This window comes from Triticum urartu, chromosome 4, assembly GCF_003073215.2.
Source record: "Triticum urartu cultivar G1812 chromosome 4, Tu2.1, whole genome shotgun sequence".
In the NCBI taxonomy this organism is placed as follows: Eukaryota; Viridiplantae; Streptophyta; class Magnoliopsida; order Poales; family Poaceae; genus Triticum; species Triticum urartu.
In genome coordinates, this window is record NC_053025.1 from 593,578,993 (window position 1) to 593,592,346 (window position 13,354).

General features: G+C 48.4%; 1 pseudogene; it reads right to left on the reverse strand.

Moving 5' to 3' along the window:
- On the reverse strand, positions 1–8,286 carry LOC125554327 (annotated as a pseudogene).
- Between the last annotated feature and the right edge of the window lie 5,068 nt (positions 8,287–13,354).

Here is a 13,354-nt window from a genome sequence, read left to right on the forward strand (position 1 = left end):
TCAAGTTTGCAGTTATGTCTGCTCCACCACCTTCAAATCAAGTCTGAGATGCAGCACTCCATCGATGAAGAAGGGGTTGTCATCAGCCAAGAACGTCACCCATGGAACCGAAAAGAAATCCCTGGATCCACTTGAAGACCTATCAGTAAAGGTGTGGCTAGCATTGTATTTGCTCACAAAGTGCCCAGATGGTCTTGTCCTTGCCGCAAACTCATAATTTACCGACACACCCGTTGAATCCTTCAGCTTCAAATTGGTACATAAGAAGATGCCAAATCTGCATGAACCACTCTGCTCGACCATGTTACATCGTACAAAAAGAATGAAACCCTGACCTGCAACATAGAATGGATGCGAGCATATCTGTTCTGATGGGAAGAGTTGGGAGCATTCCTCACGCTTCAAATCCATGTAAACTATAACCTGTGGGCAGGGTTGATCAAATGCAACCACTTTCAGATGCTTGCACTTGTAAGCTCGCTCTGCAAATTGCTGACTAGAGGTTCCACATGCTGCAAGATCATCTGCCTGTGTGCTGGATAAGCTTTGCAAAGAAGTACCTCAGTGACACGCTTAGTTATTTTCTCATGGTCTATGTCATTATCAGTGCATGTTAAGATCTCCCAAAGTATTCCATAGGTCATATGGCTGAAGCGCAACAGCGGAATTAAATGAGAACTCAAGATCTTACGTCTTTCTTCCAGGTCTGGGTACCGCGCACGGACCCACTTGAGCAACAGGCGGTATAAGCAGTCTTCATGTACTACATGTAGGTCAGTACTTGAAAATATGGCTTCGATCCCAGCAAGTGACATGTTCATCACTTCATCTTGGAACCTGAAATGATGCAAACCAAGCCTTTAGTACACTTCAAACATGATAACTGTGACAGCCATGTCTACACTTCACTTCTCTATGGAAAGGAAAGAAAAGTTGGCTTCATCCAAAGGGGATCACTCACTTATGCACAGCACTGTACTTTTTAGCAAGAAAATCCTTGGCTGCAACTACCAAATGGTGAACAGTAGCTGGAATTAAAATGGAGCATGGATGCTCTAGGTAGAGCAGCGCAGATTCCGTGGTCATAGGCAACCTTGTGAGCAACCGACTGCAATCCCTTGTACAAGAAGGAACCTCGAATTTGTTGGCAACCATCAAGATGTCTAGAAGAATAGCAGGCTCAGCTGTTGTTAACTTTCCACAGTTACATAAATCTCAAAAGCTCCATAAGGGCATTTTCCTCTGTTCCAAGTAGAATGCAAATAAAAATTATGTAAATGTGATTATTGACTTTTGGTACTAAGGAAAGCTATAGGTACGGTGTAGACAAAATATCCATTGGTAAGTAAAAGCGAAAAAGTGAAATAAGAATAACCATTATCACAAGAAATCAATGTTCTAGTTTCAAAATACAGAAAATAATACAAATCTCTCCCTAATACGCTTTTACAATTTGTATGGACAAAATCATAATTATACATATACTAAACCTGGCCAGGTTTAGTTTACCAGGTTTTTTGAATTTTTTCTATCAGTGAAAACCGGACCAATGGGGTGCTGCCACCTTATTTACTGGGGGATTTGACAGGGTACGCTTCGGGGTGCATTCAGCAATTTGTTTCTACATTTGTTTTTTCTGGTCAATGTGTTGTGTTCTGCGGCATGGGGTGGTGGTTTCCAATTTTGTCTCTGGCACATGCATGTGCTGGTTGGGCGTGGATTTCCTAGATTGAGTCGGCTGCCTGCATGCATATACAGATCGCCGCCGCTTATGGTAAGTTCTAGCGTATGCTGATATTTTAAGTGATTGTTACGTGAACATATTGATCTTTTCATGCTTGGGTTTGGAAGTGTCGAGTCAAATCCATACGGCTCCACCACCGCCATAGATGCATATAAAAAGAGATGAGTCGCGGCCCGCTTCCTCCCACCGCAACGCTGCCTCTTCCTCCGCTACCCCAGAATCTCATCGCCGCATGGCTCGCTTTCTCCGTTGCCATTTTTCTCCTCGCCTCTAGCCCACCCACACGTTGCTGCATCTGTCTGCAAAATTCCGGTGACGCCAACATCCCACTTCGCCATCGCGCCTCGCTGTAGATCACCTCTAGGCCCCGGCCCGGCCGACCGGCCCTCCATCCTGGCCTTCTCCGGTGCCGCCAATTAGCTGATGTTGGTGGAAATCGATTCAGAGGCAGCGATCGGCGCGACAGACTGTTGACCCATTGGAGGTGTGCGTCGCCGTGCAGGGATAGGAGCAGGTGTAGAACGCCTGCCAGAGCTTCGCGCTGCGCAAGGCTACCAACATCTTCGAGGACCACCGTGAACGCAATCCGGCCTGTCGCCACCGCGTCAAGTTATTTTCGGAGTTGGGACTTTGGCCACGCAGCGGCATCAGCAGCAAGAATCGAGGAAGCACGGCGTTCACTAGTGTTAGGAAGCTCAGCTCCGGCGGCGGCCATGCGCTTGACGCAGTCACGCAGGCGAAGATCCCCATCGTTGGACCGGCAACGGTGTGTCCGTGCGGTCGCCGCTTGCGTCCAAGCAGAAGCACGCACTGGAGTCCAGCGCTCCCGCGGAACACGCCTTCGCCAAATGGGGATATGCCTGGGCTCCTCTCGCTCCGCCTCCAGGTGAACTGCACGACAGTAGTCTACTTCTTCTCTCTGCGTTACGTTCATGTCTCTGGCCTGACGCGTCCTGGTGCTGCTTTGCGTGTCTGCGCGGCTGGCGTGATGCTGCTGCTGCATGTGTGGTGTATAGGCTTGATGTTTGCAGGCCGAGCAGCTCGCCGGCAACGTGCTCTACTACGGAGAACCCACTTTGGAGTGGTGCATCTGCACAACCTGGCAGGGACGTAGAGGCACTTATGTTCTGCTTGGCGGTGGTTGTCCACGCTGCGCCCCTTCCTTCTTTCTCCCGACGAGGATGGCAGCGCCGTGTCCGCGCACCCGCGGCCTTCAATGGCGAGCAGCGCCGGTTGCACTCGAGGCCGGCCTGCTAGCCGTTTTGTTGCCGACAGCACCGAGGATCGCCGCGAGCTCTCCTGCCGAGAGAGGCACCCGGTGTAGCCCTCCACCGTGAAACGGTGGTGCAGCGACGGCGCCTGCAACAGCCTCCAATCCTGCTGCTCTTCATAGTCGCAGTTCGACCGGAGAAACCGGGCGGTGCCGCTGCGGAAGGAGGGGTCATGAGTGGCGATGGTGCGGCAGGCGTCCCAGAGCAGGGTGCGTGGCTTCGGCAGCAGGAGAGCATGTTGGCGCCATGGACGTGGCCGTCGCACGGCAGGCAGGGCCCCGCAGCGTCTGCCCGGCAGTACACCACAGACGCCGCAGAAGCAGCACTCCGCGCTGTGGGCACCATGCATGTCGGCAGCAAGCCCTGGCACCCTGTACAACGATACACTTTTTTTTTCAAACCGGGCATGATCCCTTTTCATTGCAAATGAACGGAAATACATTGTTTCGAGAAACAAATAGAAGAAAAGGGAAAGAGATGCAGCGAGTTCGGGCACTGCCAGAAAACCCACTGCGTTCGTCCGACATCGAAACGAACGCCATGGGGTGAAAACCTGACAACACCATAGTTCAACGATAATCTGAAATACAACGATACACTTGCGAATACTTATGTATAGTTTTTGAGTAGAGATGAAGAATGGCCTGTGCATGTGGTTCTTGGCTAGATGGCCGAGCATTATTTAGCGAGATTGGGTTAACTTACCATTGCATATCTTATATTGTATCAATTGGTTACGATCGGTGTGTTCCACAGAGAAAAAAAAAAGGTTTGGTGTGTTCCACAGTACAGAGAAATAACTTGCTAGCTAGACATACTACTATCATTTGTGTGACCCAATTATGAAAATATAATGTTAAAATTATATATTGAATTTACTTGGGCTAATCTACTAATATTGTACGTATTTCTTCCTTTGCATAGATGATATCGGATAGAATGTTATGCGTGGACTAACCTGCGGGCTGTTCTAATTCTTTCAGTGGTCAGGCTTCAAACTTGCATCAGTAGTTTATTTCGTTCTTTGAGTTATTGATTGTCTCGCTTAAATTGTACTCCCTCCGTTCTAAAATTCTTGTCTTAGATTTGTCTAAATACGGATGTATCAAGTCACGTTTTAATATTAGATACATCCGCATCTAGATGAATCTAAGACCAGAATTTTGGGACGGAGGGAGTATGCAGTCGGCGGTGTTCATCTCTCTCTCTCTAATTTGATTCCTTCATATTTTGCAGATTGGAACTCGCCTGAATGCCACTTTTGAGTGGCTTCCAAACATGTTTTTTTTCTTCCTTTTCATTAATACAAAAAACATGAAATTGCTATGGTGTTACACCACAAGTTCGCAACGGTGACTCGATTTTTTGTTTGCATTTGGTGAAGTTCTTACATTGTCATACAATTTGAGCGAGGCTTCAAGATAAAAGGGTGAAGAGAAAGATGAGAGAGCAGTAGCAGGCTAGCCTTTTGCCCACGGCCGGGCAAGATGGAAGAGATTTCCTTCTTAATTCTTGCTTGATTAGATTGATACATCTCCTCTCTTTATATAGAGAGGTTTACTTGACTCCCAAGCAAGGCTTACTTGACCCCTAAGCAAGCGACTCTTATCTCTAATTAACCCTAAGACTAACGGGCCAATTAGTCCCATTACGTACTCTAACACTACACCACACCTGGACATGCAGCTTGTCCTCAAGCTGCAGCCTAACCAACTTATAACCATGAAGCAACGCAACACAAACCTAACACCTAAAAACAAGCCTTTTACATCTCGGCTTGTTTTATTATTCTCAACCTGAAATGGACTAGGACACTTTATTTTGGACCCCTTAACAAAAAGTGGACACCATCCGCACGTCGAACGTGCACGTGTACAGCCACCTGGATCCCATGGACACCATCTAGACAAAAGAAGTGCATGTGTAGGACCACCTGGAAGTGGTCGCAAGAGTGACCAGCAGAGGCGCTCTCACGGCGGCCGGTGACGGAATGCAGTGGTGCTACGTGGTGCGCTGCTGTCGGTGACACCATGGCTTCTTCCTGCCGGACGGTTGTTGGTCTGCACTGCACAGGGAAGAGTGGAGGGCTTGCGATGGAGAATGACGAGGAGGGGTGCGCCCCCCCCAACCGCCGATGTCGCAGACTTTGAGTTCGCTGCCCGCGGGGAAAATAGCATGCCCGCTGCCCGTGGGGGAAACCGCATGCCCAAGATCCCCGGCGCAGCGGATGAGATCAATGTCCTTTGCGCAGCGAAGGGCAACTTGGAGGAGCGGCAGCTGCAGACCACGCATCTCCCGCACACGCCGACGCGCTAAGAGGCCGCGTGCAGTAGCCTGCAGCCTCACCGCCGCCGACACGTGGCGGGTAGCGATCCAAGACGGAAGCGGTGACGACGACGGCGGGGACTGGACTTGGTGGAGCGGGACTCCCGCCGGCGCGGTCGATGCGGGGCCGGAGCTGACCGGCGGTGGCTGTTGCAGCTGCAGCGGCTGCGGCGGTGGCGCATCGGGCAGCGGCAGCGGCTGCTGCGGCGGAGCACCGGGCGAGGCCGCCAGGAGCGGCGGCTGCCACTGCAGCCAGGGCTGGGTGGTGGTGGCGATGGATGGAAGCTGCAGTGGCTGCTGTACTGGTTCGGCGAGCGCGGCGAAGGCTGCTTGGTGCGGCGGCTGCCACGGCAGCCACGGCGGCGATGGGCGCTGGAGGCGCGGCGAGAGCCGGCGCCGGCCACTGCGGGGCGGCGGCGAGCGACAGCTGCAGCTGGGGCAGCAGCGTCCCAGCGAATGCCGCGGAGGCCCCTGGATGCGACGAGTACCACGACAGGGCCGGCGGCCCGGCAGTGGCGGTCAACGGCAGGGGCGGTGACGGCCCGTAGGGGCTGGCCAGGTACAGCCGGATCCCCTGGACGGCTGTGACAAGGTCGTTGAAGACCCCGGTGATCTCCTCCGGGGTGTAGACGGCGGACAGAGGTGCGGTGGAGGGCGCCGGCATCTGGGCGGTGGCGGCGCCGGAGGATGCGACCAGCGACGTGGACGGGGAGGGCAGCGGCGCGGTGTAGATGGCCAGGAGCACGGTGGTGACGGTCGGCAGCGGAAGCGACGGGGTGGGCGGCGATGAAGACATGATCAGAACTGAGCTACCTGATACCAAATTGTTATGGCGCTGCTAGAAGGAGGGCGCGAGAGGGCCGGCCGGGGGCCTTTTGCCCACGGCCGGGCAAGATGGAAGGGATTTCCTTCTTAATTCTTGCTTGATTAGATTGATACATCTCCTCTCTTTATATAGAGAGGTTTACTTGACTCCCAAGCAAGGCTTACTTGACCCCTAAGCAAGCGACTCTTATCTCTAATTAACCCTAAGACTAAAGGGCTCATTAGGCCCATTACGTACTCTAACACTTGTGGGGATCGATCTCACGACCCGCTTAACTGACGAGGAGACGGAACCAGCTGGGCTAGCTGCCCTTTATTTGCATTTGATGGGATGTTCGGGTATAGAGGGGATATTCGGATGGATTTCTTAGAAAGTAAGACCATATAATAGGAAGGTGTGGCAAGACCAATTAACTGAACTCAAAGATTTATTCATCAAAAAGTATATGCAAAAGACCACAGAAGGTCTGCAAGGATTGGCTACAGCATGCATGCAGCGTGCATACGCCCTACATATACCGGTATTTTTTTACTAATTCTAAAATATGATTTTATGAGTCTCTACGCCCGTTGCAACGCACGGGCATTTGTCCTAGTCACAGTAATAATTAGAAACAATTATAAGAGGAAGAATGTCACATTTGAGTTATCACACATTACCTGAATCAGCGATCTCAAGCGTTGCATGTGTCTGCTCAGATTCTTTCATACCATTTGAGAAAAGCTAAGAATTATGAAGCTTATTAGAAACCATGAACTGATTATAGAATAGATGTATTTAAAAAGTTTATAAGAATTACCTTGTGAAAGAAGCTACTACTTGCAGAAAGAATCACTGAACTTATATTCATTGTCCTTACTCGTAAAACTTGTTTACCTAGCATGGTTGAAAAAAGGGCAACCCGATGCATGTAGCTCTTGCTTGCGCAGGGTCCAGAGAAGGGTCCGACCACTTTGGATGTACCTAGCATGGTTGAGGAAGAGAAAATATACAAGATAAAAGAAATAAAGGTTAAACATGGAAAGTAGAAGATACATGGAGAATCACTTAAACAAGTTCTTTGCTGTTAAAAATTCTTGGAACAGGTTCTATCGTGGGTGCAGATTCATTAAATAACTCATCAGCAATATGGCAAAAAATATGAAATAAAATCACAAAAACTGAGTGCACCCACTGCTGCATCCAGCAATAGAGGCCATGCTGGTAGCTCACTCAGCAATCATAAATGATTCCATGGTCAAGTAAAAAAAACATCCCACCAGATTTTTATAGTGTATCCAATTAGTTAGTGCATTCCATGTGATTTAATAGCAGAAACTAAGTCATCCAGTCTAAAAATGATAGCTATCAGGTATTTGTACTACTTAAAAGTAAGCACTCATCAAGCAAGGGCCAATGATATATCTTAAACATTTCAACACGCAGAAAGAACAGAGATGAACAAGAAAAAGGCAGACCAATGTTAACCTTAATGATTAAATGTTTAACATGGAACATGGTTGTGGAGACTGTAGAATTCTAAAGATCTAGGAGTCCCTCCCTCCTCTCCAAATATATGCAAGGGCATAGTAGCACATATTATCAACACTTAAAAAGGACAAAGTCTTATACTCCCTCCGATTCATATTATGGACAACATAACAATTGACAGATTTGACGTATGGACATCATATAATCTGCTAACTACTTTTCCTCAATAAATTTGAGCTCGATACTGTGAACCAAGTTTTCAGTGTCAGAAAAGTACTGCATTTACACCACATCGATCAGGCCAAGCACAAAACTTGGAGATCCGCCTCTTTTATTGGAGCATCACAAATCCATTGCAAATTTTTACAAGAGAAACGTACGATTACAAACAGGAATTGAATCCATCCACCTCCCGGCCCAAAAGGCATTGCACTTTACGCACCTTCCTCCGCGCGCTGGCTTGCCGGTTCGGTGAGGGATCCTCCTCCCGCAACTTCACTGTTGGCGACGATCTCTATCCGCAGCACCTTGTCGGAGAAGCGCTCTGAATCGAACGCGAACGCGAAGTTTGGGGCCCAGCTCCCGCGTGAGAGCTCAATGTCCATCCCCGCCTCCGCTGCCGGCATCGTCGACCCTTGGGCGCCGGCCATGTGCCCCGCCGCGTCTGGGAGAGGGAGGACGCGGTGGCCGTAAACCCTAGCTTCGCGGTCGCGGTGGCTTCTTTCGGGACTCCGCGGTGGGGTTACTTTGTACTTTTTTTTTTGAAACTAAAACGCCTTCCGGCTCTTTATTCATTAGGCGCTAGCATGTCTGACTGCAAACAATCAGTCAGCCACCCAGGGATAGTATCAAGAAAGTGCATAACAACAGAAAGTTTTAACGAATGCCTACCTAAACGGTGTGCCGCCATGTTGGTCTGGCGACACACAAACCGTAGCCTAAATCCCTGGAAAATAGTAGACATCTCCTTCATCTCCATGATGAGGTGAAAACACGTCGACTTCTGAGGTGCCTCCCAGTCGCTGGATCTCCTGACAATCCGTCTCCACCATCACTTGCTGCAAGCCCATGTCTCGTGCCATCAGGATCGTGTCTCTGCATGCAAGTAGTTTAATGGATAAAGGATCAGTAACTCCATCATATCGTGATCCTCCCGCTCTAACGAGGGCTCCATGATGATCTCGGGCAAGGAAGCCCGCCCCTCCACATACTAGACCCGCGTCCGTAGCTCCATCGGTGTTGACCTTTATCCACCCATCCTCAGGTGGTAGCCACCTCCGGGGAGTAGTAACTTGGGCCCTCCTCCTCTCAGGGATCTCCAGAGCCCTAATAATCTCTTCTATAATCACCATTGATTTGACCGGCTGGTATACTACCTCACCATGAGTATAACTATTTCTGGAGTGCCACACCGCCCACATCACAGTGATCATAATAGCCGCAACCTCCTTCTTGAACAAACGAGGATCTAACAGATCTCGAGACCATGACGATGGGTGTAACCGTGGTATATCAATACCAAAGAAGCGTTCTGCTGCTTCCCAAAAACGTTTTGCGTGGTCACACTCCATAAGCGAGTGAAACAGTGTTTCATTGTCATGTCCACACATCGGGCAATGCGGTAGCTGCTTAATGTGTCTCCTCTTAAGCTCCCCATAGGAAGGCAAGAACTCCTTTAGCACGCGCCACCAAAACACCCGGATCTTTGGAAGCACATTGATCTTCCATAATGCCTTCCACATTGTCAATTCACCCGAAGATGAACCCACTATCTCAGCCCCCTGTAGCTTAGATTGCATCTCGTGTCTGTATGCCGAGCGAACCGTAAAGATACCAGACTTTTCCCGTGACCATGCCCACACATCCGCGCCTGCCACACGTGGTCTTACCATGGCAAGAATAGCTGCCGCATCTGGGGCATAGAAAATACTCTGAACGAGCTCCTTATCCCACTGATTTGACACTGGGTCAATCAAATCCGACACTAACTGGACTGAGTTTTGCTTGAGGGCTCCCAACGGTTTCATAGATATGGTTCCATCTATCCATTGATCATGCCACACTTCGGTGGTCTCTCCATTACCAAGTCGCCGAATGAGTCCCTTCTTCAACATCTCTCTCCCTATAATGATTGCTTTCCATGTCTTGGATGCACTCGCGGGACATCCCGCCGTTAGGAAATCCTCATGAGGGAAATAGCGTGCTTTGAGCACTCGTGCACACAAGCTGTTTGGATTCTCAAGAATCCTCCATGCTTGCTTTGCCAACATCGCATCATTGAAAGTTTCCAAGTCTCGGAATCCCATCCCTCCTTGTGACTTTGCAATGCACATCTTCTCCCATGATTGCCAATGCATTCCTCTTCTGTCAAGAGATCCAGCCCACCAATATTTGGACATATTTGTCGTCACTTTCTTGCACAAACCTTTTGTGAGTTTGAAACAACTCATAGAGTAGGCCGGTAAAGCTTGGACCACTGACTTCAGAAGAACTTCTCTTGCTGCACATGCCATTTTCCTTTCGCACCACCCTTGTACTCTTGCCCTTGATCCTTCATTAATATGTTCAAAACTTTGCTCTGTAATTCTTCCCGCAGCTGTTGGGAGCCCAAGGTATTTTTCTGACATCGCTTCTCTTTGAATTTGTAAGGCTGCCTTGACTCCCCTCTTTACTGACGAGCCACTACTAGGGCTAAAAAAGACTGAACTTTTCTGCTTGTTTGCACTTTGTCCAGAGCCAATGCTATACTGATGCAGAATTTCATTTAGCCTAGTTGCGCTTCTGGAGTCAGCTTTCATGAAAATTAAACAATCATCTGCAAATAAGAGGTGGGAGATCCACGTGGCATTATTGCTAACTCTTATTCCTCTATCTATCCATCCTCCATCATAGTTTTGCAGCAAACATGAGAGGCCCTCCCCACATAGCAGAAATAAATATGGTGAGATCGGGTCCCCTTGGCGGAAACCTCTCGTCGGTGAGAACACCGGTAGCAGCTCCCCATTAACTTTCACCTGGAAGCTCACTGTCGTCACACACGCCATAACAAGGGCTATCCAGCGATCATGAAACCCAAGTTGACGCATAATCAAATACTCTGAACGAGCTCCTTATCCCACTGATTTGACACTGGGTCAATCAAATCCGACACTAACTGGACTGAGTTTTGCTTGAGGGCTCCCAACGGTTTCATAGATATGGTTCCATCTATCCATTGATCATGCCACACTTCGGTGGTCTCTCCATTACCAAGTCGCCGAATGAGTCCCTTCTTCAACATCTCTCTCCCTATAATGATTGCTTTCCATGTCTTGGATGCACTCGCGGGACATCCCGCCGTTAGGAAATCCTCATGAGGGAAATAGCGTGCTTTGAGCACTCGTGCACACAAGCTGTTTGGATTCTCAAGAATCCTCCATGCTTGCTTTGCCAACATCGCATCATTGAAAGTTTCCAAGTCTCGGAATCCCATCCCTCCTTGTGACTTTGCAATGCACATCTTCTCCCATGATTTCCAATGCATTCCTCTTCTGTCAAGAGATCCAGCCCACCAATATTTGGACATATTTGTCGTCACTTTCTTGCACAAACCTTTTGTGAGTTTGAAACAACTCATAGAGTAGGCCGGTAAAGCTTGGACCACTGACTTCAGAAGAACTTCTCTTGCTGCACATGCCATTTTCCTTTCGCACCACCCTTGTACTCTTGCCCTTGATCCTTCATTAATATGTTCAAAACTTTGCTCTGTAATTCTTCCCGCAGCTGTTGGGAGCCCAAGGTATTTTTCTGACATCGCTTCTCTTTGAATTTGTAAGGCTGCCTTGACTCCCCTCTTTACTGACGAGCCACTATTAGGGCTAAAAAAGACTGAACTTTTCTGCTTGTTTGCACTTTGTCCAGAGCCAATGCTATACTGATGCAGAATTTCATTTAGCCTAGTTGCGCTTCTGGAGTCAGCTTTCATGAAAATTAAACAATCATCTGCAAATAAGAGGTGGGAGATCCACGTGGCATTATTGCTAACTCTTATTCCTCTATCTATCCATCCTCCATCATAGTTTTGCAGCAAACATGAGAGGCCCTCCCCACATAGCAGAAATAAATATGGTGAGATCGGGTCCCCTTGGCGGAAACCTCTCGTCGGTGAGAACACCGGTAGCAGCTCCCCATTAACTTTCACCTGGAAGCTCACTGTCGTCACACACGCCATAACAAGGGCTATCCAGCGATCATGAAACCCAAGTTGACGCATAATCCCTTCCAGATACTCCCATTCAACGCGATCATAAGCCTTGATCATATCAATCTTGACCGCACACCAACCTTGTTTTCCTCTCTTTCTTCGCATTGAGTGTATGCACTCGTACGCTGCTAGGACGTTGTCAGTGATCAACCGTCCCGGGACAAAAGCACTCTGCTCCTATGCTATAATATCATCAATAATCTCCCTTAAACGATTAGCTAGCACTTTAGAGAAGATTTTGTATATAACATTGCACAGTGAGATCGGCCTATATTGGGTAATATTTTGCAGGTTCTTTACCTTTGGTATAAGCACAATCACCGTGCTGTTCACCATGGCAGGCATGTGGCCTCCGTTCAAGAAACCTAGGACCGCCGTTGTAACATCCGGTCCTATCAACTCTCAATGGCGCTGGTAGAACCCTGCATGGAAACCATCACTTCCGGGCGCCTTCGTCGGCCCCATGGCAAAGAGCGCAGCCTTCACTTCTTCTTCTCTGAACGGCCTCATGAGTCGTTCATTCATTGGATCTGTTATTTTATGTGGCACATGGTGAAGCACTGCCTCCACATCTGTATCCTCTTGCGCCGTATACAGCCCAGTACAAAACTGCTGCACTTCGGCATGAATCTGTTCTTTCGTCTCGCAGATTCCTCCATCCGCCGTTTGGAGGCTTCGAATTCGATTAATACTCTTGTGTGCTGCCGCGCGAGCTTGAAAAAAGCCCGTATTGCGACCGCCTGCTTTCAGCCAGTCTGCCCTAGACCTCTGCCGCGCCATGATTTCTTCCTTATGAAGGAGCTCCGATAGCTGGCGGGCAAGGTCTTTTTCTTTCTTTGTCGGTCCCCGAAACAGAGAGTTAGACCTCTTGTTTTCATACTCCTTACGTACTTTCCTGATTTTGAAGGAAATATGCCCTAGAGGCAATAATAAAGTTATTATTTATTTCCTTATATCATGATAAATGTTTATTATTCATGCTAGAATTGTATTAACCGGAAACATAATACATGTGTGAATACATAGACAAACAGAGTGTCACTAGTATGCCTCTACTTGACTAGCTCGTTGATCAAAGATGGTTATGTTTCCTAACCATAGACATGAGTTGTCATTTGATTAATGGGATCACATCATTAGGAGAATGATGTGATTGACTTGACCCATTCCGTTAGCATAGCACTTGATCGTTTAGTTTGTTGCTATTGCTTTCTTCATGACTTATACATGTTGCTATGACTATGAGATTATGCAACTCCCGTTTACCGGAGGAACACTTTGTGTGCCACCAAATGTCACAACGTAACTGGGTGATTATAAAGGTGCTCTACAGGTGTCTCCGAAGGTACTTGTTGGGTTGGCGTATTTCGAGATTAGGATTTGTCACTCCGATTGTCGGAGAGGTATCTCTGGGCCCTCTCGGTAATGCACATCACTTAAGCCTTGCAAGCATTGCAACTAATGAGTTAGTTGCA